At 46.3% G+C, this 26,747-nt stretch overlaps 1 protein-coding gene across 5 annotated transcripts in view; it reads left to right on the top strand.

Annotated features, from left to right (window-relative positions):
* LOC123767544 (telomerase reverse transcriptase) overlaps positions 1-26,747 on the top strand; it is a 113,295-nt gene that overhangs the window by 34,710 nt on the left and 51,838 nt on the right. The window lies entirely within an intron of this gene.

Here is a 26,747-nt window from a genome sequence, read left to right as displayed (position 1 = left end):
CAAGCTAAGACTTTTTCGCATTTCTTTATTATTCAAATTATCTGTATTTAATTGTCATTGCGGATTACTGTGCACTGGAAGTAACACATATTATTTTAATCATTAATTTCTGTTATTCATGATCTATATTCTTTTTGGTGACAAATTTACTATTGATTCTCTAATTGGTCATAAGATTAGGTTATTACACAATGAACTGGTGTACGAACCGCACTAGTTCCTAGACATATATGAAGTTCTAGCAATAACCCCCAAATGTAGGTGTTTGAGGCTTTGATTCAATTAAATTATTTATACAGCCCATTAATTATTCAAGTGATTATATTTCTAGTATTTATCCATAGTTACTGGTTCCTCTAGGAATTTCAAATGATCACATATTTATTAGTTTCCCTCTTTACTAGAAAAGCGGGTGGTCCTTCGTAATTGATTTCATTACTTTAATAATTAAATAAATAGAGTCAAGCCCCAAATGTCCCACATTATGTCTGCTAAAGAGACACCTGGTGTGCTGCAGGGCATTTCCATCTGGTTCCGTCCCAGGTTCAGAACTGGCTGGGCCTTATGTGGGACTCTCGGACCTCTTCAATGTCTCTCTCCGGGGGGCATTGCTGCGGCTGCAGTTCTGCCTTCAGCGTCCCGGGTCACTCGGCAGTTGCTTGAGCAGTTGTGCAGGAGTTGGAACTTGGCTGTGCAGGTCAACCCTGGGTCGGGTTTGGCTTCGGCATCTTGTTCCATTGGGGACACCCCTTCCACCTCTCTCATGATTGCTGGGTTTGACCTCCTGGGGCCATCTGTCGGTTGCTTCGTCACCGGCTTCTTCTTCAGGGTTTTCGGGGCTCACTGCTTTGGCGCCTACCCGAGCCCCTCGCGCGATGTTTTCACTGATGCGTCATCTCTCGACTGGGGGTTTGGGACCACTGCTCACCAGGCCAGCCAGGGTCGGTGGGGGTCCATTCTTCCAGCAGGCTCACAGCATGGTGCGGGAGTTCGCGGCTGTGTGGATGTCGCTCCGGAGGGTTCGGGTCGCTCGCGGATCGACGATCAGGCTCCATTTGGACTGTTCCCTGGTGGTTCATTTCCTGAACTGAGGGGGGTTCCTTGCGGTCCTTGGCTCTTTGGGGCTGGTCGCTTCAGGTGACTCGACTGCTGAATTCTCGGGGTTTGGCTCTCCTGGTGATTCACGTTCGGGGGATGGGGGGGGGTTGTCCAATGTCCTGGCGGATGGCGTGTCCCAGTTCATTTCCCTGTCCACAGAATGGACAGTCGACGCCAACTTGCTCAGTTGGCTCTGCCAGACATACGGGCCTCCAGGAGTGGATTTCTTCCCGTCGACATGGTCGCGGCATCTCCCGGTATCCGTGACGCCCTTCCCCGACTGCGAGGCCATCAGGATCGATGTCTTCAGGCAGGACTGGGCGAGGTGAGGGTTACCTGTGCAGTGGTACCTCGGAATACGAGTGTCCCTGAATACGAGTTTTTCGGAATACGAGCAGTATTTGCTCGGAAAATGTGCCTCGGAAGGCGAGTTTGTTGACACGCGTATAGGCCGACCTAGCGCGTGGTGGTACGGCGATCATCGCCCCTCACCCCTTCAATTTTGTACCAATGTGTTCGCAATAGAATGTTCTAGAAGAACATAAGTATAAAATGTTACACAAGGATGCGTTAGACCGGCACCAAATAAAAAACTACGTCGATTACACTTGTCGTGTCAACAATATAATGGTCTTACCTCGATGGTGCAATGCTATGCCGTTCTCCCAAATAGGCTATGCGGCTATTAGAGAAAACGGAAATTTCATGGTGGACATTTTCAAACTATTCCAAAGTCGATCGCATAACAAATAGAAATTTTAGTTTATAGAAATATTTTTTCTCGTGACTCGTGAACGAGTCCGCTGTGCGACCTCAACACAAAAAGTGGTAACGCTCTCGAGCGCCGTGATAACGCTAAAGTGTTAAGAAAATGTGTGAAGTATGGGAAGAATTGCAAAGTTTTGTTGAAAAAACTCACCCAGATAAAGCTGTAGCAGGCTGTTGCATTGACCTTTTAAATGACAATGTGATGTCTTACTACAGACAAGTGTTAAAATGTAGGGAAAACAAGTGTCTTTAGACAGATTCATAGCAAGACAAGCAAGTCTTAGTGGTATGCAGGCAAAACGTGCCAGAGTGTGCACACCAGTGAAGTCCTCACTGCCTGATGTTACAATGGAAGGGGACTCCCCTTCCAAGCAGTAACACCTCTTCTTCTCCCTCCTCCTCACCGTCTTCCATATATCAACAGTACCTCTTTCGCTCAGTTCAGCTGTTGCTCCAGGTCATGGCTCGCTTGACCCGGGAAATAATCAACCACAGGTCAGAGAACTTTTGAGATTCTGTAACAAATTCTCGCTCAATCAACAGATTACAGAACCAACTAGGAACGAAAACACACTAGACTTGTTATTCACAAACAATGATGAACTAATCAGAGACATCACAATCTCAGATACTTCATACTCAGACCATAAGCTCATTGAAGTGCGAACTAGCATAAATAACGGTAGTAGGTCTAAGAGACCCAACAAGCGAGAAGGAATATTCAATCAATTCAATTTCAACAATAAGAGGATTGACTGGGAAAAAATAAATGTAGACCTTGCAACCATTCAATGGGAGACGGTCTTAAGCGACAAAACTACCACATAGGGAATAGCTCAACTGACAGCTGGAGCTTACAAGGTCTGCTTGCAGCATGTGCCTGTGAGGAGGGGCAGAAAGAGGACCACTCTAGAAAGAGAATGCAGACGACTGTACAGGAGAAGGAAAAAAATAACGGAAATGCTTCGGCAGACACAACTATCACAAGCAAGGAAAATGAGCCTAAGCAGGGAGATCGAAGAAATAGAACAAACGTTGAAGCGATCATATGAGTCTGAGGAAATGGAATTGGAACAAAAAGCTATACAAGAGATAAGGAAAAATCTGAAATATTTTTTCACATATGCAAAATCAAAATCCAAAACCTCGACCAGTATTGGATCGTTAATTACAAATGAAGGTACGTACACAGAGGACAACAAAGAGATTAGTGAAATTCTAAGAAGCCAGTATGAGGCTATGTTTAGCACACCAATAAATAACATGAAAGTTGATGACCCAGACAGCTTCTTTATGAATGACATTCAAGCTGTAGACAATATAACGGATATTACCACAAACTCGGAAAACTTTGAAAGAGAAATTGACAATATGCCTATGCACTCAGCTCCTGCGCCTGACTCATGGAATTCAATATTCATAAAGAAATGTAAAGTACCAGTAGTGAGAGCACTCAGCGTAATATGGAGAAAGAGCCTGGATACAGGGGAGATACCAGCAGCACTTAAATCTGCAGATATAGCTCCGTTGCACAAGGGGGGGGGTAAAGCCTTGGCAAAAAATTATAGGCCAGTTGCACTAACATCACACATAATAAAAGTGTTTGAAAGAGTGATTAGGAATCAAATTTCTAGTTTTATGGAAAACAATGAATTGCACAACCCAAGACAACATGGATTTAGAGCGGGAAGATCCTGTCTGTCACAGTTACTCAACCACTATGACAAAATCACAGAAGCCCTAGAAGAAAAGCAAAATGCAGATGTTGTATACACACACTTTGCAAAGGCGTTCGACAAATGTGACTATGGGGTGATAGCTCACAAAATGAGGTCAATGAGAATAACTGGAAAAGTAGGACACTGGATACTCAATTTCCTGTCGAACAGAACACAAAGAGTAACAGTCAATCATAAAATCGAGTCTAAGCGATGTTAAAAGCTCTGTACCTCAAGGTATAGTCCTTGCACAGCTACTGTTCCTTATTCTCATATCTGATATAGACAAAAATAAACGTCACAGCTTTGTGTCGTCCTTTGCAGAAGACACAAAAATCAGCATGAAAATTACCTCTGCTGAAGACATTGAAAAACTACAAGCAGATGTCAACAAAGTTTTCGATTGGGCAGCAAAAAATAACATGATGTTTAACAGTGATAAATTTCAGGTACTCAGGTATGGCAAAAATGAGGATCTGAAACATAATACAGGGTACAAAACACAATCGAATCTTCCCATAGTAGAAAAACAGCATGTAAAGGATTTGGGAATAATGATGTCCGACGATCTAACGTTTAGGGAGCATAACCAAGCAAATATCGCGTCAGTCAGAAAAATGATCGGATGGATTACGAGAACTTTCAAATCCAGGGATCCCATCACAATGGTTGTACTCTTCAAGTCACTTGTGTTGTTCCGTCTCGAGTACTGCTCAGTACTTACTTTCCCCTTCAGAGCAGGAGAGATTGCTGAAATAGAGGGAATACAGAGAACATATACGGCACGCATAGACGAGATAAAACACCTAAATTATTGGGATCGTCTCAAAGCTCTCCAATTGTACTCTCTAGAAAGGAGACGAGAGAGATACCAAATAATATATACTGTACATGGAAAATACTGGAGGGCCAGGTCCCAAATCTACACAGTAAAATAAAAACGTACTGGAGTGAACGATATGGAAGAAAATGCAAAATTGAACCAGTGAAGAGCAGAGGTGCCATAGGCACAATCAGAGAGCACTGTATAAACATCAGAGGTCCGCGGTTGTTCAACGTCCTCCCAGCGACTATAAGAAATATTGCCGGAACAACCGTGGACATCTTCAAGAGAAAACTGGACTGTTTTCTAAGAGAAGTTCCGGATCAGTTGGGCTGTGGTGGGTATGTGGCCCTGCGGGCTGCTCCAAGCAACAGCCTGGTGGACCAACCTCTCACAAGTCAAGCATGGCCTTGGGCCGGGCTTGGGGAGTAGAACAACTCCCAGAACCCTATCAAGCAGGTCAAGCAGGTATCAAGCTTGGAGACTTATCAGGCGAGAGTCGTCCTTTTGGCTTCTTGGTGACCGGCCCAGCCTTGGTTTCAGGTGCTGCTTGCTCGGTGTCCGGACCCGAGGGTCTTCCCGCGGCTCCGCCTTTTTCAGCAGATTGGTCCAGCCCGTTACGAGTCTGGTTCGTTCTTCTCCTCGCGTCTTTGCGTCTGCAGTTTCTGACTCAAGTTTATCATCACTTGCATGGGTCGCAGGTGGCTTCATTGTTGGTCTCCCACCTGGGTGCTTCATCTCGGCGGCAGTATGAAGTTTCCTGGTGGTCCTTCTGGTTTTTCCTATCACTGCGTAGGTGTACTTCGGTCTCTGATAGGGTTGTTTTGTCCTTCCTTTCGTGGTTGTTCCAGGATCGTCATCTGATGCCGAATACTGTCGCCTCGTATCTTGCGGGGCTAGCTGAGTCGATCCAGTTTCTGTTTGGTGTTGATCTTACTTCTGCCCCGTTCCGCAAGCTGTCCCGTGTGTTGTTTCACCCCTGGCCTGCTCATGCACCTCCTGAGCCATCCTCGTCTTAGGACCGGGTGCTCTCTTTTCTCTCTTCTTCTCGGTTTGTTGTGACCCCTTCGGTTCAGGTTGTTTCTCCAATGCTCTTTTCCTGTTGACATTGGCCTCTGGGGGTCGGGTCGAGGAGCTTCATGCTCTCCTCCAGTGCAGAGGTCTCGGCTCTTTTGATCCTGGTGGTCATTTTGTTCGATTGCAGTCGTCTCCTTTTCTGTTGTAGAATGGGACTGCTGCTTTCCGGAGGGGTCCTTGGGTTGTTGATGCTTGGTTGGTCAGGCCGGGGGTGCATAATGTGTTGTGTTCGGTTGCGGTTCTTCTGCTGTTCTTTGCGCTTCTTGGCCTCTGTGGCCATGGGGGCATTTTTGATTGCCCGGGTTCCCTTCCTTCTGTCCTGTTCCGGGGTTTGGGTGTCCTGGGTTGTCTGTAGGATCCTTCGGTTTGTCAGTTGTCTTGTTTTTTAGTTAGGGCGCATGGCATTTGCCTCCCGGGTCCTTCCCTCTTTTCCTTATCTTTGGTGAGGTAGCTCCGGGGAGCCGACAGGGCTCTGCCCCAGAAATCCAGCGTTGAATGTAATGAAATGCCATTTTCTGGGTGAGACCTGGAGGCTCCCCGGCATCCCTCCCTCCAGTTGGCGGTGTTTTTGCATGTTTGTGACATCCAGCCTTAGAACTGCTGGTTGGATTGCCGGCGCAGGGGTCTGGGGCTTCCCCTTTTCCCTCCCAGGGGAGGGTTGCTCAGACAACAGCGAGGCGACACAATGACATCATGTTAGTTTGCTAATTTTCGCCTGGGGAGTTCTGTCCACTCGTTCGGGTTTCGGTAGCAATAGTTTCACCAGAATAGGGGTTTGTTTTGGGACGCCTACCTTTCTGGGTGTCAGACCCAGTTGATGGCAGACATAAATGACTCCCAACCACATGGGGATTTCTATAGGCCATTGCTCCTTGCACCTCTCTGAGAGGGCCAGGTTCTGGCTCGTGGTTCCCGGTAGGAAAGAACTCCATGCACATTGACTGATGCAAGAAAGTTATACATATCCATTCAGCCTGGATAGCTCCGGGGAGCCTCCAGGTCTCACCAAGAAAATGGCATTTCATTACATTCAATGCTGGATTTTTCCTGTTCTTTCCTTCTTTACAATGATCGTTCCATTCCAAGTGTAGCACTGTTTGATAAGAATTTGGGTTTTGTTTACAAATTTGCCGCAGCCTGTAGAGGGAGCCACGCTGCTTGGTAAGCTACTATTTGACCTAAAGGCTGGTTTTTCGACGTGCAGCTGATTGAACAAGGTCATACTTCACAGCGGGATTCACGAGTTTAATGAGCATTCGCCTAGTGCTATGGGGGACTGTTTTTATCTATCCTGACAGCTATTGGATATCAACATTAACATTGAACTTTGAATTAACTAGGTTACGGGCTATATTACAGCAGTTCTCACCTTGTAGGTCTTCTGGCAGATCAGCAGAGCTAATTATTAGAGAGCCGTGCAGTTGATGTTGCTCTATTTCATTTTCAGGGGCCGACTGGTGCATCTTTGGGAGATTTATTTGTTTTTATAGCTTTTGAAGGATGACACTTTGCCCTGGTTAGGTGTCCTCAGTTTTAATCTTGTTTATCTGTTCAAGGTGTCATTTGTTGCAGCTTGTAAGCTGTGAATTGCTTGATTGTTGTTCGACGAGGAGGCAGTCTATGGTTTATTGTTGTCGAAAGACTGTGGCTTGGAGGACCTCAGTTGCTTCTGGTTGTTGGAGTACAGTACTAGGTTGTATAGTTTCTTCAGCCATTGGTTATCCCGTAAGGGTTTGAAATTTATACAGGGAAGCATGGATTGAGTGAGTATGGGTAAGGTAGTAGACCATGGGTGAATGTAGACCACAGATGAGGGTGCAGAGCATGGGTGAGGTTGTATACCATGGTAGAGAGCATCGATCATGGGTAACACTAAACCATAGATGAGGGTGTAGTGAAAACCATATAAACATAATATTCATGGGTGTTGGGCCGGATGAAGACATAGGCACTGATTGGCACTATGTGAGTGACAATATGGATTGAAACAATGGTGTAAGACAAATGTGCCACCCAAAGGTGATGGCCAGATCCTAGTACATATAACACATGATAATAGTTCAATTGGTGATTGGCTTGCCTGGTGTACTTCATTATCACCATATGGAGTTGTAAAAACCATATGAACATCATTAGTAAACATATGTAATTATAATGGAATTGGAATTTTATACAATGACAATAAATGTATGTACATAGTAACACAAATGTGAAATGATAGCAGGATTTTCTCATGTATCAAGGTAAACTCCGTTACATCCACATTGAGTTATTATATTCTTCTTTGCATCATACATGTAAAACCTAGACAATAATACGGTAGTTTAAATCATCATATGATAACAGCATTACCCTGTGAATCATCATATGATGATAACTGCTCTTTAACCACTGCACTGCTCTGCATTAAAATATGACAAACCACTAACATGAACTTTGCAGAAATAAATTCTTTCCGTGTGCAGAAAATAAATTCTTACCAAAAAATGATTTTCTCTTCTTATATTGTGAAAATCCAGTCTCTGATCACGGGAAGCTAAAAAAAAAAAAATTGTATGTGACATACTTTAGCCGCGATGGAGCTGGGAAGTTGAGCAAATTATGAGCGCTGAATGATGGAGTGCTTGAGGTCACTAGGCCCCGCCACCCAGTGGGGCAGCAGTTACCGCAAATATAATGTTTCACAATTATTTTGATGTTTCTCGCTTGTTTCTTCTCTGGTTTTTTGTTGTAATATTATTCAAAAGTGTGTAGTTTGTGGAATTTATATAGTTCAATGTGTGGAATATTGCTATGCTGAAAATTGTGGGGGGCTCATATATGTGATATGTATATTATATTCTACGATCAAACAAACAGTGTTTTTGCTGTTATTACACTATATGCATATATTGTAGATACCTATCTACATATGTGGTCACCATAGCAAACCACTAAGTTGGTATAGTGAGCCCAAAACAACAAGATTGACCGCAACACAGCAGTTTGCTTTCTGAGTAACTCCCTCCTTCAATACCCACTGACCAACATTCCGCCTCCCACCATTCTGTTATTGTTTTTATTACACTGTTTACACACGTTATATATATATATATGTCGTACCTAGTAGCCAGAACGCACTTTTTGGCCTACTATGCAAGGCTCGATTTGCCTAATAAGCCAAGTTTTCCTGAATTAATATATTTTCTCGAATTTTTTTCTTATGAAATGATAAAGCTACCCATTTCATTATGTATGAGGTCAATTTTTTTTATTGGAGTTAAAATTAGCGTAGATATATGACCGAACCTAACCAACCCTACCTAACCTAACCTATCTTTATAGGTTAGGTTAGGTTAGGTAGCCGATAAAGTTAGGTTAGGTAGGTTAGGTAGTCGAAAAATAATTAATTCATGAAAACTTGGCTTATTAGGCAAATCGGGCCTTGCATAGTAGGCTGAGAAGTACGTTCTGGCTACTAGGTACGACATATATATATATATATATATATATATATATATATATATATATATATATATATATATATATTAATATATTAATATATTAATTATTAAATATGACCGAAAAAGTAAGATTAATAATTCTAACACGAATTTTCTCAATCTTTCGTACATTTCTTTTCACTGTTGGAGGTAAATCAAAAATCAATTCTCCAAAATTCATTTTTATTTCTAGTCTGACGCGACACGAGCGCGTTTCGTAAAACTTATTACATTTTCAAAGACTTTAGTTTACAAATACACAACTGAATAGAACTTACGCATCTCCGATTTTATATCTACATTTGAGAGAGGTGGATGGGGTGAGGTGGCATTAATAGGGTATTAATTTCATCAACACAAGACAGAACAAGAGGTGGCATTAATAGGGTATTAATTTCATCAACACAAGACAGAACACGAAACAATGGGTATTGAATAGAAGTGATTGTAGAAAGCCTATTGGTCCATATTTCTTGATGCTTCTATATTGGAGCGGAGTCTTGAGGTGGGTAGAATATAGGTGTGCATTAATTGGCTGTTGATTGCTGGTGTTGACTTCTTGATGTGTAGTGCCTCGCAAACGTCAAGCCGCCTGCTATCGCTGTATCTATCGATGATTTCTGTGTTGCTTACTAGGATTTCTCTGGCGATGGTTTGGTTGTGGGAAGAGATTATATGTTCCTTAATGGAGCCCTGTTGCTTATGCATCATTAAACGCCTAGAAAGAGATGTTGTTGTCTTGCCTATATACTGGGTTTTTTGGAGCTTACAGTCCCCAAGAGGGCATTTGAAGGCATTGACGACGTTAGTCTCTTTTTAAAGCGTTCTGTTTTGTGTCTGGAGAGTTTCTCATGAGTTGGCTGGCCGTTTTTCTGGTTTTATAGTAAATCGTCAGTTGTATCCTCTGATTTTTGTCTGTAGGGATAACGTTTCTATTAACAATATCTTTCAGGACCCTTTCCTCCGTTTTATGAGCTGTGGAAAAGAAGTTCCTGTAAAATAGTCTGATAGGGGGTATAGGTGTTGTGTTAGTTGTCTCTTCAGAGGTTGCATGGCGTTTCACTTTCCTTCTTATGATGTCTTCGACGAAACCATTGGAGAAGCCGTTGTTGACTAGGACCTGACTTACCCTACAGAGTTCTTCGTCGACTTGCTTCCATTCTGAGCTGTGGCTGAGAGCACGGTCGACATATGCGTTAACAACACTCCTCTTGTACCTGTCTGGGCAGTCGCTGTTGGCATTTAGGCACATTCCTATGTTCGTTTCCTTAGTGTAGACTGCAGTGTGCAAACCTCCGCTCTTTTCCATGACTGTTACATCTAGAAAGGGCAGCTTCCCATCCTTTTCCATCTCGTAAGTGAAACGCAGCACGGAACTCTGCTCAAATGCCTCCTTCAGCTCCTGCAGATGTCTGACATCAGGTACCTGTGTAAAAATGTCGTCAGGGTTAAGAACCAATAAAATGCTTATCTTCAAACACTAAGAAGGTCAGGTTAGGTTGTGGTTTTCTATTCAGCTTTTCAGGTAAACTCAAATATTCACAATATATTTGACAGTACAGTTTAATACTAAGTGAAAATAAGTACAATTCCTTACTGCTATGACAAGTACATAATTGCACTTACTTGTTCTGTTACATTTACCTCCCCATTTTTGGAGGACGGGCTGTATTTACACACAATATATATCAGTATCTACATGTTTTATTCACCATAACTGTACAACTAAGGTGGTATGACAAGTTCAGGCAATAAGAGAGGTCACACCACACACACACACACACACACATACAGAACACACACATACAGAAGTACTAAGGAATGCTAGAAAATTGCAAAGGGATGAGGATGGGAAAGGGTGGTCGTTAAGACGAGATCTTTCAAAAGAAGATAGAGAGAAGCTGAAACTGAACCTCGCCGAGGCAAAACATTTAAATGAGAGCAGGAATGAAGAAGAAATAAATTCTTTTTTCTACAAAGTGATAGGGGTAGGCAAACCAGTAAAGTGGTACATAAAGGCAAACCAACAAAATCAATAGAGAGAGGGGGAGTGAAGAATAAGGAGAGGGGGAACAAGTTCCTGAAGATTGCATACACCAACACAGATGGAGTGAGATCGAAGATACTGGAGTTAAGTGATGTAATACAGCTGCAGACACCAGACATTGTTGCACTCACGGAGACAAAACTTGAAGATGTAATTTTATATGAGGTCATATTCCCAAGGGGCTACTCAATTTGGAGACGGGACAGAAAAATTAGGAAAGGCGGTGGCGTTGCTGTGCTGGTAAAAGAACACCTAAAGGTGAAGGAAATAATGACTGCCAATCCACAAGAAGTTGACATAATAGCACTAGAGATCTGCTATGAGGATGATAAACTAATGATGATAAATGCATATAGTCCACCGCCAAGCAGCACATGGTCAAAGGAGGAGCTAGATAGTAAACGTGAAGGTCTTATAACAATAATGAGAGAGATTATAGCGAGAGCGGATAACGATAGATCACGACTGTTGATAGTCGGTGACTTCAACTTGAAATCCATAGACTGGGAAGCATATGAAGCTAAAACAGAAGATTTTTGGACCTGTAAATTTGTAGACCTCATCCTGGAAACATTCTTGTATCAACATGTTAAACAAGCTACGAGGATGAGGGAAGGGGACGTTCCCTCCATGCTAGATTTGATATTTACCAGGAAGGAGGAAGAGATATTTGACATTCAGTACCTTCCTCCCTTGGGTAAAAGTGACCATGTCTTTTTGGGAATAAAGTATGCAATGCGTTATAAGCTGGAAGAAAATAAGGAGGTTGAAGCAGTTGAAAAACCAGACTTCAGGAGAGGACATTATGGTGACCTTAGAAATTTTTTTAGTGAGTATAATTGGACAGACTTGATGCTAGGCAAGGAAGTGAATGAGATGTATGGCAAGTTTTGTGAAATATATGATAAAGGCACAAAAAAATTTATACCAAAACAGAGATGCAGAACTAGGAAACAGGATTGGTTCAATAGAAATTGCGAGAGGGCTAGAGACCGAAAGACACAAAAATGGAATCAATACAGGAAGAGGCCGAACCCCCAAACATACCAGCGATACAAAGATGCGAGAAACAACTACACGGCAGTGAGGAGAGAGGCAGAAAGAAATTTTGAAAAAGGGATTGCGGACAAATGTAAAACAGAACCAGGTCTATTCTATAAATTCATAAACAACAAATTGCAGGTAAAGGATAATATTCAGAGGTTGAAAATGGGAAATAGATTCACGGAAGATGAAAAGGAAATGTGTGAAACACTAAACGAAAAGTTCCAAAGTGTGTTTGTACAAAATGAAATCTTTAGGGAACCAGATACAATAAGAATTCCAGAGAACAACATAGAACACATAGAGGTGTCTAGAGACGAAGTGGAAAAAATGCTCAAGGAGCTCGGTAAGAACAAAGCAGCTGGCCCAGATGGCGTTTCACCATGGGTTCTGAGAGAATGTGCATCTGAGCTCAGCATTCCACTTCACCTGATCTTTCAGGCATCCCTGTGTACAGGAATCGTAGCAGACGGGTGGAAACAGGCTAACATAGTTCCAATCTACAAAAGTGGCAGCAGGGAAGACCCCCTCAATTATAGACCTGTATCATTGACAAGTGTAATAGTGAAAGTATTGGAAAAACTAATCAAAACTAAATGGGTAGAACACCTAGAGAGAAATGATATAATATCAGACAGACAGTATGGTTTTCGATCTGGAAGATCCTGTGTATCGAATTTACTCAGTTTCTATGATCGAGCCACAGAGATATTACAGGAAAGAGATGGTTGGGTTGACTGCATCTATCTGGACCTAAAAAAGGCTTTCGACAGAGTTCCACATAAGAGGTTGTTCTGGAAACTGGAAAATATTGGAGGGGTGACAGGTAAGCTTCTATCATGGATGAAAAATTTTCTGACTGATAGAAAAATGAGGGCAGTAATCAGAGGCAATGTATCGGAATGGAAAAATGTCACAAGTGGAGTACCACAGGGTTCAGTTCTTGCACCAGTGATGTTTATTGTGTACATAAATGATCTACCAGTTGGTATACAGAATTATATGAACATGTTTGCTGATGATGCTAAGATAATAGGAAGGATAAGAAATTTAGATGACTGTCATGCCCTTCAAGAAGACCTGGACAAAATAAGTATATGGAGCACCACTTGGCAAATGGAATTTAATGTTAATAAATGTCATGTTATGGAATGTGGAATAGGAGAACATAGACCCCACACAACCTATATATTATGTGAGAAATCTTTAAAGAATTCTGATAAAGAAAGAGATCTAGGAGTGGTTCTAGATAGAAAACTATCACCTGAGGACCACATAAAGAATATTGTGCAAGGAGCCTATGCTATGCTTTCTAACTTCAGAATTGCATTTAAATACATGGATGGTGATATACTAAAGAAATTGTTCATGACTTTTGTTAGGCCAAAGCTAGAATATGCAGCTGTTGTGTGGTGCCCATATCTTAAGAAGCACATCAACAAACTGGAAAAGGTGCAAAGACATGCTACTAAGTGGCTCCCAGAACTGAAGGGCAAGAGCTACGAGGAGAGGTTAGAAGCATTAAATATGCCAAAACTAGAAGACAGAAGAAAAAGAGGTGATATGATCACTACATACAAAATAGTAACAGGAATTGATAAAATCGACAGGGAAGACTTCCTGAGACCTGGAATTTCAAGAACAAGAGGTCATAGATTTAAACTAGCTAAACACAGATGCCGAAGAAATATAAGAAAATTCACCTTCGCAAATAGAGTGGTAGACGGTTGGAACAAGTTAAGTGAGAAGGTGGTGGAGGCCAAGACCGTCAGTAGTTTCAAAGCGTTATATGACAAAGAGTGCTGGGAAGACGGGACACCACGAGCGTAGCTCTCATCCTGTAACTACACTTAGGTAATTACACTTAGGTAATTACACTCACACTCACAAACAGCTGATGGCTGCCTCCCTCACTGGTTCAGGGCCAGACACACTAACATTTCTCTCACAACAATACTGTTTGTGGTGTTATTACACTATATACACACATTATATATAAGTATCAACATGTTTTATTCACCATAACTGTACAATTAAGCTGGTATGAAGTCCAAACAGCATAGTGGTCACTGCATGACATGTCACACAGCAGGTAGCAGACGACAGCCTCACCCACCTCCTCACCAAAATGGTTCCTCCCAACAAACTCCTTTTGCTGTTATTACACTCTATACACATGTTATATATAAGTATCTATATATGTGTTCACCATAGGAAACCACTAAGCTGATATTGTGATTCCAGACAATAACATGTCACACACCAGCCAGCAGACAACGCTCTCTCCCTCCCTCCCTCACCAACAATACTCCTCCTCCCACATCCCTAATTCTCACTACAATCCTGCTATTATCAGAATCCTGGTCACTAAATCACGTAAATGAATAATTTTCCGCATGTTTATCTTGTAATGCAACATGAGAAATCTTTTGAGGAATTTTAGATGGACGAAATAATGGCATTGTGCTGTGGCTAGCGCTGTGAACATCTTGAACAGCATTGATTCACTGATATTTGAACATTGTACACAGTCTTTATCACACTCAGGCTCTTCTGTAATACTATCATGGCTAAATAATACCAGATACATATATATTTTGACATTATTAGGCGATGCTGTGCCTAATAATGTCAAAATATATAAGCTGAACTGAACACGCTGAACAGCAATGCTGTTAGCTCATGCTGCATGCGCCAGCCTTTCCGGGAAAGCTCCCCTAAGCTTTCCAGACTGATATGCTAATGTCAGACTTTGGCATCAGTCATGTGTATAGAGTTCTGTGGGTCTACCGGGGACCACGAGCCAGAACCTGGCCCCCCTCAGATGAGGCAAGGGGAGCAATGGCCTATAGGAAACCCCCGAGTGGTTGGAAGCATTCTATGTCTGCCACCGACCGGGTCAGGCACCCAGAAAGGTAAGCATCCCAAAACAAACCCCCATTCTGATGAAAATTGCTACCAAAAACTGAATAAGTAGATAGAACTCCCCCAAAGAAACAAGCAAGCGAGCATAACGTCACATCACGTTGCCACGCCACTGTCTGCGCAGCTCCCCTCTCCCCGGGAGTTGGGGAAGGGGGAGCCCCAGACCCCCGCACCGGCTATCCACCCGTCAGTTCTAAGGCTGATGCTAGAGGCAACAGTTGTGTGCTCTGGCTCCGGTGGTTGTTTCAGCACTGTACCTAGTGTGTGGTGACTGCTAGGTGGTGCGTGAGCCGGGAGTGATTCTCCAGTACTCGGGCTGCATGCACTTAGGGTTTTCTTCCCTAGTGCCCTGTAAGTACTGCCCTTGGAGCTTGGGGTTACCTTCCACAAGTTCCTTGGGTTCTGCCTCTGCTAGGCCGTTTACTGCTTGGTTTTCGGCCGCCCTATGTGTGCTAGGGTGTTCAGTCTCCCTTGTTCGCCTTAGGGTAAGGGGCAATTTGCACTGGTAGGGGCGCAAGGTACTGCGCAGCTTATTTTCACCAATCATAGCGGCCGGCTCTGTTCCACCTGGGTACACTGTCCTCTTGCGGGGTTTTCTTTTTATTTTTGTTTGTCTGACTGGTGGGGGGTCTGCCTTGGTTCTTATCCCTTGGATCCATCAGTTCCGTCCTGTTGGTGGGTTCTTTTCTCCGTTTATTCACCCTTCTTTTTGGGACGGTCCATCACTGTCATGTTCCCCTCTTCTTGGGGTTCTGCATGACTTTTGGTCTCGGGTGCAGCTGTGCCTTTCTGTGCCTTCATGCTTTGTGCTTGCTTCTCTATGTTCTCGAAGGTTAGGGTATAATTTTCGATGCTTCCCGTATTATCGGAACGTCTGTTGTCTTCCGGTGGCTTCCCTCCGGTCCTTTCTAGAACTTGTTGGTCCTCTTCCAGGCTTTTCGGTTTTCGGTCCTGTTTCGTTTTTTTTTTTTTCTGATTGTATCTTCTCTCCGTGCTCTGTCTCGGCACTACTTGTTTTTTTTCAATATTCCTAGTTGGCGCCTTCCCGCTGAGCGGGTTGTGCGGTTCGGACCTCCTGTCCTGCGCAGGGTGGCCAGATTGGGTTCCTTGTGGCCCGGTTTGGCTCCTTGAGGCTCGGTTGTGCTTCTTGTGGCCCGGTTGGGCTCCTTGTGGCCCGATTGGGCTTCTTGTGGCTCGATTAGGCTCCTTGTGGGCCGGTTGGGCTCCTTGTGGGCCGGTTGGGCTCCTTGTGGGCCGGTTGGGCTCCTTGTGGCCCGGTTGGGCTCCTTGTGGCCCGGTTGGGCTCCTCGTGGCCCGGTTGGGCTCCTTGTGGCCCGGTTGGGCTACTTGTAGCCCGAGTGAAGAGCCAGCTATGTATTTTTGCTATTTCCTACTCTTTTCGGCTACTGTTCAGATAAGCTGACTGTGTACTCTGCAATGGAATTCCATCGTTAACATAAATATTTGGTCTAGTTTTATAGTCACTTTCGTTATTTTATTTCTTCAACTTGCGACTTTCGGCACCCAAGTCTGGCATCCCTGCCTGCGCATGCGCCGTGTTAGTTTGTTTTGGTATGGGCGGTGTGCACAAGTGCTGGTGTTCTGCGTCCTTTTCTCTCGGGTGCTTCGCCTCTCACTCCTCTTAATTCTCCAGTCCGTGCCCCGTAGCTACTGGGGATGTTCTGGATTGCTGCTACAGGAAGGACGCCGGGTTTTCCCTGCGTATGGCCTCTATCCTACTCTTCTCCTGCATGTGCGGCTCTTGCCTTCTTCCACTGGCGGTGCTCCCGGAATCTTCTCGGCTATGTTGTTTCTTTACACGTTCATGCCTACGTTCTGCAGGTGTGTTTAGGGGGGGGTCCGGCGTCTCTTTCGGAGGTGCTGGTTCGGGGTTTTTGGATTCGTATATGGACCATCAGAACACAGATAACTGCAGAAGACCTATTGAGCCATACAAGGCAGCTCCTATTCTACCCATCTAGTCCCACTCGTATGCATGTCCAACCCATGCTTGAGTCATTCTAGGGGCCTCACCTCCACTATGTTACTAAGTACAATGGTGGGGGTGCATGTTATGGGGTAAATGTTACTGTATCAGGGTGCTATGAGGTGCCGTTTTGCTGCAGTTTTCATACTGTGGATGCGTGTTGGGGATTGGTTGTGGCATTTTGTTTGACCCTTCTGTGCTTCCTGGGGCCGTCCTTGTTTCATTTGTGTTGTTGGTTACAAAGGGGGTCACAGCCCTATTTTTCATAGTCTTATCTGGGTCACTTATTCCTTGCCCGTCTTGCAGTGCCTGGTTTAGCCCTTCCATATACGTAGGGTTCTTCGCTGTCAATCGGCTATTGTGCAGGTGCCTGAGCTTGCTGGGCTCTATCATATATACGCTTGATGCTGTGTGTGGAGTCTGCCTCCACCACGTCCCTTCCTCATGCATTCTATTTGTCTACTACTCTGACGCTGAAATGCTTCTTTCCAACGTCTCTATGGCTCATTTGGGCACTCATTCCACCTGTCCCCCCTTGGTGCGTGTGCCCCTTGGGTTACCTAGTCTGTCTTTCTCTACCCTTTCGATTTCTCTGAGGATCTTGAATGTGGTGATCATATCCTCGTAGCTCGTACCCCTTGGTTTGGGTACTGGTCTGGTGGCATATCTTTGCACCTTTTTCAGTTTAGTCGTGTGTTGGGACATGACCAACAACTGTGTGTGTTGTTGGTGTGACATGTTGGGACATGACCAGCAGCTCTGTGTGTTGTTGGTCGTGTCCCTTTCGTTCCCGTTTGCTATCTGCCTTCTTCGTTCCTCATCTTCTTGCTACACTCTAGTCCCTAGCCGTTGGTGCTGGGGCTGTTCTGTTTTTTTTTTGTGTGTTTTCCGTTTTTCTCATTTTCTCCTACACGTGGTGTGTTTTGTTTGTGCCTTTTGGCTCTCTTATTGCCAGGTTTGGGTTCCTGTTTTCCTGGCTTTCCTTGTTTTTCTAAGGCTCTTTTTTCCTGTTGGCACTTGCCTCTGGGGGTTAGGTCAGTGAGCTTCATGCTCTCCTCTGGTGCAGTGGTTTCTGCTCTCTTGGTCCTAGTCGTAGGTTTGTTCGTTTGCAGCTGTCTTCTTCTTTTCTAGTGATGAATGAGTCTGCTGTTTCTTGGAGGGGTCCTCGGGTTGTTGATGCTTGGTTGGTCAGGCCGGGGGTGCATCATGTGTTGTGTCCAGTTGCAGCTCTCCACCGTTATCTGCTCGCCATGGCTTTGGTGGCCTGGGACGCTCTTTGGGTTGACCCAGTTTCCCTTCTTCCCTATTCGAGGGTGTGGGTCTCCCAGATCGTCTGCAGGGTTATCAAGTCTAGTCAGCCTGCATTCTATCCTCGTGCCCAGGACATTCGTAAGTTTGCTGCTTTGGCTGCCATCTTCGGTAACATGCTGTGGGTTGGCATTCGTGCACAGGGTTTTTGAGGTCGAACAGGGTCTTGGCCGCTCGCTACCTTCTCAATGTTCCGGGTCCTCATACGTCCTTTGTCGCATTGGGTCAATGTAATGAAATGCCATTTCATTTCCCTTTGTTGAATGTAATGAAACACCATTTTCTGGGTGTGACACGTAGGCTCCCCGGCAACCCTTCCTCCCTCCAGTCAGTGGTGTTTTCGCGTGTTTTGACATCTAGTCTCAGAAGTGGGGGGGTGTGGATCGCCGGCACGAGAGTCTGGGGCTCCCCACTTCACCTCCCGGGGAGGGGTGGGTTGTGCAGACAGCAGTGCGGCAACATGGTGATGTCATGCTAGTTTTCTAATTTTCATTTGGCGAGTTCTGTCCACTTGTTCGGTTTTGATTGCAATATTTTCACCAGAATAGTGGTTTGTTTTGGGACGCCAACCTTTCTAGGTGCCTGACCCGGTAGACATAGAAGGCTTCCAATCACACAGGAGAAGTGGGTGGGATGTCTATAGGCCATTGCTCTTCGTGCCTCTCTGAGGAGGCCAGGTTCTGGCTCGTGATCCCTGGTAGGCCCGAACTCCATGCACTTTGATGCCAGAATGCTAATATATCCATATCAGCCTGGATAGCTCCGGGAAGCCTCCGGGTCACACCCAGAAAATGGTATTTCATTACATTCAATGCTGTTTTTTTGGTTTCTGAACATAAAAATTCTTATTTTATATCATGCAGTGGGTTCCAAGAAAGCCAGAGGTAAAGTTCAACCTAAGAAAATACAGTGGTACCTTGGTTTTTGAATGCCCGTTTTCTAATTTTTATGTTCTCGAACTCAATTTCTTAGAAAAATTCAACTCGGTACTCGAAGTTTGCCTTGATGCTCCAGTTTGTTGATACACATATGGGCCAACTGAGCACATGGCGCACTTCAGTTTACCAGTGTCTTCCACCTAGTGACAGCCGCGCTTGAATTCTTTGTGAAGAATTTCATTGTTTTTGTGCTTTTCTGAGGGGGAGCCCAGTCGGCTCCCCAGAGCTATATCAGGCTGATATGCTAATGTCAAACTTTGGCATCAGTCATGTGTATGGAGTTCTTATGGGCCTACCAGGGACCATGGCCAGAACCTGGCCCCCCTCAGAGAGGCAAGGGGAGCAATGGCCTATAGAAACCCCCCTGTGGTTGGAAGCATTCTATGTCTGCCATCGACCGGGTCAAACATCCAGAAAAGTAAGCATCCCAAAACAAACCCCCTATTCTGGTGAAAATTGCTACCAAAAGCTGAACTAGTAGATAGAACTCCCCAACAGAAAACAAGCAAACAAGTACTGTATGACGTCACATGTCACCGCACCGCTGTCTACGCAGCTCCCCCCTTCCGGGAAGGTAAGGGGAAGCCCCAGACCTCTCATGCTGGCTATCCACCCATCAGTTCTTCGACTTATGCTAAAGGCACCGGTTGTGTGCTCCGGCTCCAGTGGTTGTTTCAGCACTGTGCCTAGAGTGTGGTGCCTGTCTTCTAGGTGGTTTGTGAGCCAGGAGTGAGTCTCCAGTTCTCGGGCTGCATGCGTCTAGGGTTGCCTTCCCTAGGTGCCCTGTAAGTACTGTCCTTGGGGCTTTGGGTTACCTTCCACAAGTTCCTTGGGTCCTGCTAGGCTGTCTACTTTTTGGTTTTCGGCCACCCTTTGTGTGATGGCGGGTTCTGTCTCCCTTGTTCGCCTTAGGGTAAGGGGCAGTTTGCACTGGTAGGGGAGTAGGGTACTGCGCAGCTTGTTTTCACCAATCATAGCGGCCGGCTCTGTTCCGCCTGGGTACGCTGTCCTCTTGCGGGGGTTTTCTTTTTCCTTTTTGTTTGTCTACCTGGAGGAAAGGGGGGTCTGCCTTTGGTTCTGGCCCCCGTTATACTAGAGTCTCTTCCTTCTTCCGGTGGTTTCCCCTGCTAGGTCCCTATGAGTGTATACATCCCGGGGGTTCAGTTCTTAGAAAGTTGTTTGGTAGACATGGGCGCCAGTTAGCAGTACCCTGCCTGGGATTACTTGAGCGCGAGTCCTCTTATAGTAAACGCTCAGGACCCTGGGAAACCCCTAGTGGGAGCGTGGGCCCGATGGATGTGGCCCCGGAGTTCCCCCCTCTCCCATTGTATGAGTTTGAGGGTTGCTCTGTCCCCTTGTCTCAAGGAGACACTCGCTGTTTTGCCTCCGTCAGTTGCCTGTGGGGTCGGTGACACCTTCGGCCCGGGGTCCTGCGAGTTTTGTTGCTTGTTGTGACTCGGTTACCCAGTCTTATGTTGACTCTTGGGTGCAGGTAGCACGGACGTTGCACGTTAAGTTTCAGTAGCAACACACTAGGTTGTTTGCTCCCCGGAAGCCCCGAGGCTGCCCCGTTTTGGTTGGTGGTCTTGTCAGGTCCCCCTCCCCCTTCCTCCCTGCATCTGGGTCTTTACCGTCTGTGGGTTCGTGGTCGGGGCAGGGTTTTCATGGTTTTGAGAATTGGTTGGTCTTGGGGAATTCTCCTTCCAGAGTAGCGACGGGGGCATTCGAGCCTGTTCCTCCAGCTGTGTTGTAAGAGTCTGCCAGTGGGCCCCCTTCTTTTGTGTTTTTCACGGCTGCCCCGTTTTTTTTTTTAGGCTGGGGCTTTGGGGGGATGGCTCGGCCCCAGGGCCTGCCATGTGGGTTCCCGGGACTGGGGAAGGGCTGACTTGGGGGGTCTCTGGCCCTATTGGAACCCGATGGGGCTTTTTTCTACCCTCTGGACAGGGCTTGTGGTTGCGCGGAGTGAGGTTTTTCCTTCCCCACTCTCTGCACGAGTTGTTGGGCGTCGGCCCTTTCCCAGGCTCGGTTCCTTGTTCCTTAAGCTCGTTGGTTCCATCCTGTCATTGGGTGCTCTTCTCCATTGTTCACCCCTTTTAACTTGGGACGGGACTTCTCTGTCATGTTCCCCTCTTCTAAGGTTTCTGCATGACTTTAGGTCTCGGGTGCGATTGGGTTTTTCGGTGCCTTCGTCATTTGTGCTTGCTTCTGTGTTCTCGAAGGTTTGGGATAGTTTTTGCTCCTTCCCATATTATTGGATCGCCTGTCATCTGCCTGTGCGGCTTCTCTCCGGTTCTTTCTAGGGCTTGTTGGTCCTCTTCCGTGCTTCCTCTAGAGTTTTTGGCCCTGTCTTGTTCTTTTGTTCTTGTATCTTCTCTCCGTGCTGTGTCTCGGTGCCTGCTCGTTTTCCTTCCATACTCCTGGTCTGGTATGCAAGGTTGGGCTGCTTGTAGCCCAATTGGGCTACTGGTGGCCTAGTTGGATTCCGTTCGGTTCACTGGTTCCTTAATGAGCCGCTATGTGTGTTGTTGCTTACTCCTTTTTTAATTTTTTGGCTTCTGTTCCTATACGTTGGGCTGTTTCTTCTCTTCAACGAATCGCCCGGGATACGCCCTGTTGGGCTACTTTTCTTTCGTGTCTTGCGCATGCGCCGTGGGAGTTTGTTTTGGTTCAGACGGTATGCACCAGTGCTGGGGTTCTCCGTCCATTTTTCTAGGGTGCTTTGCCTCTCGCTCGTTTCATTCTCCAGTCCGTGCCCAGTTGCTCCTGGGGGTGTTCTGGGGTGCCGCTTGGGGAGAACGCCGGGTTTTCCCTGCGTTTTAGGTAGGAGGCGCCTCCGTCGCCTCTCCCCTCTTCTTCTGCATGGGCAGCTCTGGCCTGCTTCCGCGGGTGGTGCTCCTGGTTCTCGGCTGCGGGTGCACGATACCCTGGCCGCCTCGGGCAGCACCGGCTTTGTAACATTGTTTTGACCCTTCCGTGCCACTGTTCTGCAGGTGAGTTTATGCGGTCTAGCGTCTCCTTCGTCCAGGCGCTGGTTTGTTTTTGGGGGTACGAATGGGAGTACATATGTACACGAGTACATGGGACATACTAATAGGGGTGCCTGCAGCAGGCCTATTGGCCCATATGTGGCAGCTCTTGTTCCTAACCTCCCGATTCGGACATCAGCCCCCAGGTGATTGCAGGAGGCCTCTCGCCCCATACGGGGCGGCTCCTGACTGTGCCCATCCAGTCCCTCTCCTATGCATGTCCACCCATGCGAGCTTGGGGAGTAGAAGAACTCCCAGAACCCCATCAAGCAGTTATCAAGCAGGTTTTGTGCTTGTGTTCGGGGCCCCACCTCCACCGTGTTTCTCGGTGCGTAAGTGGAGGTGCCTGTTGTGTGGTACATGTTCCTGTGTCAAGGGTGTTAATTGGTGACGTTTTGCTGCGGTTTTTGATACTGCAGTTGCGTGTTGGAGTGCGCTGGTGGCGTTTTGTTCGGCCCTTCTGTGTTTCTTCCTGGGGCCTTCCTTGTTTGGGTTATTTGTTCCTATGTTTTCTGGGTCACTCATTCCTTTCAGGTCTTGCTGTACCTGGCTTAGCTTTTCCATGTACATTCATATTGAAGTTCAGATGTTTATTCAGGTAATGTACATACTTACAAGGTGAGATACAAACATTGATGGAACGTTGGATTCTCTGTTTTCCCCTAGTTGTGCTTGTTGGGGTTGAGCTTTGGCTCTTGGTCCTGCCTCTCTGCTGTCAGTCGCTTAGTGCGCAGGTTCCTGGGCCTGCTGGGGTCTCTCGTATCTACATTTGACCCTGTCTGGAGTCAGACTCCGCCATTCTCTGCCTTTCCCGCAAGACGTTTCTTCTGGTTGTATGTTACATGTTGCATGTTGCTGGTGCGCGTGTGCATTGGTAATGTGTGCCACGGTGTGGTACTTGTTACTGTGTCGGGATGTTGTGGGGCGACATTTTGCTGTAGTTTTGTGCCTGGGGTTGTGCTTTGACTGCCTGTCTCTCCCCTGTTGCTTCCCTGACATCTCCTGGGCTCTGTCAGGTCTGCACTTGCAGCTGTGTGTGGGGTCCGCTTCCACCACCTCCCTTCCTCGTGCATCTCCTTCACGCTGTTGTGTGTTTTGTTTGTGCCTTTTGGCTTTCCTGTTGCCAGGTTTGGGTTCCTGTTTTCCTGACTTGCCCTGCCTGTGGGCTTTTTCAGTCTCGCGGTGTTCCTTCTTGAGGTCTCGCATCGGGCCCGTGGTTTCAGATCACCTGGTGAGCTCGCTCACGTTGGGGGGTTTTCTGTTCGACAGACGTTCCATCTCTGTCTTTGCCGGCTTGGGTTTCCGGCTGTGCCTCTTCGGTGGTCGCGCCCGAGATCTTCCCGCGGCTCCGTCTGTTCCTAGGCTTGGATGAACCTTGACGGGGCTGGTTGGGTTCTGACTCGAGTCTCTCACCTTTGGTAGGTGGTCGGGTGGCTTCGTTATTGGTGTCCCACCTGCGTGCTTTTCTTGGCAGCAGTATGGGGTATTTTAGCGGTCCTTCCTTTTCCTAATGTCCCTTCTTTTATTTATTTATTTATTTATTTATTTATTTATTTATTTATTTATTTATTTATTTATATACAAGAAGGTACATTGTAAATACTATGCTATGTATTCTCACAAACCCAATCTTGTAAAGCCACTAGTACGCGCAGCGTTTCGGGCAGGTCCTTAATCTAACAAATAATTTTAAGTAGGTAAATTCTAGCAGAATTAATAAAATGATAACAAATACATTGCAAGAAAAAAATGAGATGAGAGAGATTAGTAAGTATATTAAAGCACATTGGTATATTAAAGCTCTGATTGATTACATTGACAGCTTGATTGGTAATTTAAACAAGATTAATAGACACCATACAATAGATTGACAGCACATATAAGAAGACAGCAATGATCACAATGGTAAAGATGTTTGGATTGGGTACATAAAGATTGGGAGATTGGGTAGCAATAGATACAGTGCAATTTTAAAGCAAAAGGTAAAAAACTATGAAGGTGAAATTAGGTACTTTTTAGTATTGTTTTTGAATGACGCAAAAGTGGGACAGCTTTTCAATTCAATAGGGAGTGAGTTCCATAGACTGGGTCCCTTTATTTGCATAGAGTGTTTACACAGATTAAGTGTGACTCTGGGGATATCAAAGAGATATTTATTTCTGGTTAGGTGGCTGTGTTTGTTGGCGTCGGCTTGGCTTTTCTTGTGGGGGTTGGGGGGCCGTTGACTTGCCGCATACTGTCGCCTCGTTTTGTACGGCGCTGGCTGAGCTGTTTTGGCTTGCTTTCGGTCTTGGTGTTCCATATGCGCCGTTCGTAGGCTGTCTCATGCATTTTTTCACCTCCGGCCTGTTCTTGCGCCACTTGGGCCGTTCTGGTCTCTGGACATTGGGCTCTTTCTTCTCCTCGGTTGGTGGTGGCCCCTTTAGTTTGGGTTTGTTTTGATGGCTCTTTTCTTGTTGCCGTTTGTTACTAGGGCCCGGTTCGCTGAGCTTCTTGCTCTTCTTCGGTCATGGTGTTTGGTTTGTTCGGTTGCAGCCGTCTCCCCCTTTTCTGGCACAGGGTGAGGCTGCTGCGTTCGGGGTGGGGGGGGGTTCCTTGGTTTGTTGGTGCTTGGTTGGTCGGGCTGGGGATGCGTCGTGTTTTGTGTTCAGTTGCGGCCCTCCACTGTTATTTGCGCGCCGCGGCTTCTGTGTCCTAAGCGCGCTTTAGGTCGGAGGCCTGGTCGACGACCGTGCCGCGGGGACGCTAAGCCCCGAAAGCACCTCAAGATAAGGTAAGGTAGGTTGATCCGGTTCTGTTCTTCCCTATTCGCGGGTGAAGGTGTCCCGGGTCATCCACCGTGTTATTGCGGCTAGCCAGCCTGTGTTCTTTGCTCGTGCCCGTGGCGTTCGTGGTTTCGCTGCTCTTGTTGCCTTCTTGGCGGCGTGTCCTTGCAGACTTCGGGCACGGGGCTTTTTAGCGGTTGTACAGGGGCCTGGCTGCTCATTGTCTCGTGTCGTTCCCGGGCCCATTCGGGCCTGTGTCGCCTTGGGTTAGCAGTTGCAGCCAGTTGCCTCGCTTTCCGTTGAGGGGTGCGTGGTGTTCGCCTCCCGAATCCGTCCTTTTGACCTTCGTCTGTGGGTAGTTAGCTCCGGGGAGCCAACGGGGCTCCCCCTAGAAAACCAGCATTGAATGTAATGAAATGCCATTTTCCGAGTGTGACCCGGAGGCTCCCCGGCAACCCTCCTTCCCTCCGGTCAGCGTTTTTTTGCGTGTTTTGACATCCAGCCTCAGAACTGATGGGTGGATAGCCGGCGTGAGAGGTCTGGGGCTCCCCCTTCCCCCTACCGGGGAGGGGGGAGCTGCGCAGACAGCGGCGCGGTGACATGTGACATCATACTTGTTTGCTTGTTTTCTGTTGGAGAGTTCTATCTACTAGTTTGGCTTTTGGTAGCAATTTTCACCAGAATAGGGGTTTGTTTTGGAATGCTTACCTTTCTGGATGTTTGACCCGGTCGATGGCAGACATAGAATGCTTCCAACCACACGGGGGTTTCTATAGGCCATTGCTCCCCTTGCCTCTCTGAGGGTTATCTTGAGGTTATCTTGAGTTGATTTCGGGGCTTTTTTAGTGTCCCCGCGGCCCGGTCCTTGACCAGGCCTCCACCCCCAGGAAGCAGCCCGTGACAGCTGACTAACTCCCAGGTACCTATTTACTGCTAGGTAACAGGGGCATAGGGTGAAAGAAACTCTGCCCATCGTTTCTCGCTGGCGCCCGGGATCGAACCCGGGACCACAGGATCACAAGTCCAGTGTGCTGTCCGCTCGGCCGACCAGCTCCCCTGGTCCCTCCCTGAGGGGGCCAGGTTCTGGCCGTGGTACCCGGTAGGCCCTAAGAACTCCATACACATGACTGATGCCAGAGTCTGACATTAGCATATCAGCCTGGTATAGCTCCGGGGAACCTCTAGGTCACACCCAGAAAACGGCGTTTCATTACATTCAATGCCGATTTTTTGGTTTCTGAACATAAAAGTTATTATACTGTATATCACACTGATTTCCAAAAAAGTCAGTGGTAAAGTTCAACCTAAGAAAATAGTTGTGAGGATGACGATACCGGATAAACAAGAGATCATTCGTAGTGAGACAATGTGTTGTCTCACTACAGACAAGTGTTAAAACGTAAAGTAAAACAAGTGTCTATGGACATATGTTTAGTAAGACAAACAAGCAGTGAGCCACAATCAGGTCATAGTGGTGCAAAGTGGTCCTAGCCTGCAAAACATAAAAGAGAGAGTATCCCAGAAATGTCATCACTGCTGTTATAATAGAATGGGACTCCCCTTCCAAACACTAACACCTTAGGGGGCCAGCCAGCCGAGCAGACAGCACTGGACATGTGATCCTGTGGTCCTGGGTTCGATCCTGGGCGCCGGAGAGAAACATTGGGCAGAGTTTCTTTCACCCTATGCCCCTGTTACCTAGCAGTAAATAGGTCCCTGGGAGTTAGTCAGCTGTCATGGG

Source organism: Procambarus clarkii, chromosome 67 (assembly GCF_040958095.1).
Source record: "Procambarus clarkii isolate CNS0578487 chromosome 67, FALCON_Pclarkii_2.0, whole genome shotgun sequence".
NCBI classification, from domain to species: domain Eukaryota; kingdom Metazoa; phylum Arthropoda; class Malacostraca; order Decapoda; family Cambaridae; genus Procambarus; species Procambarus clarkii.
This window is presented reverse-complemented; position numbering and strand designations above follow the sequence as displayed.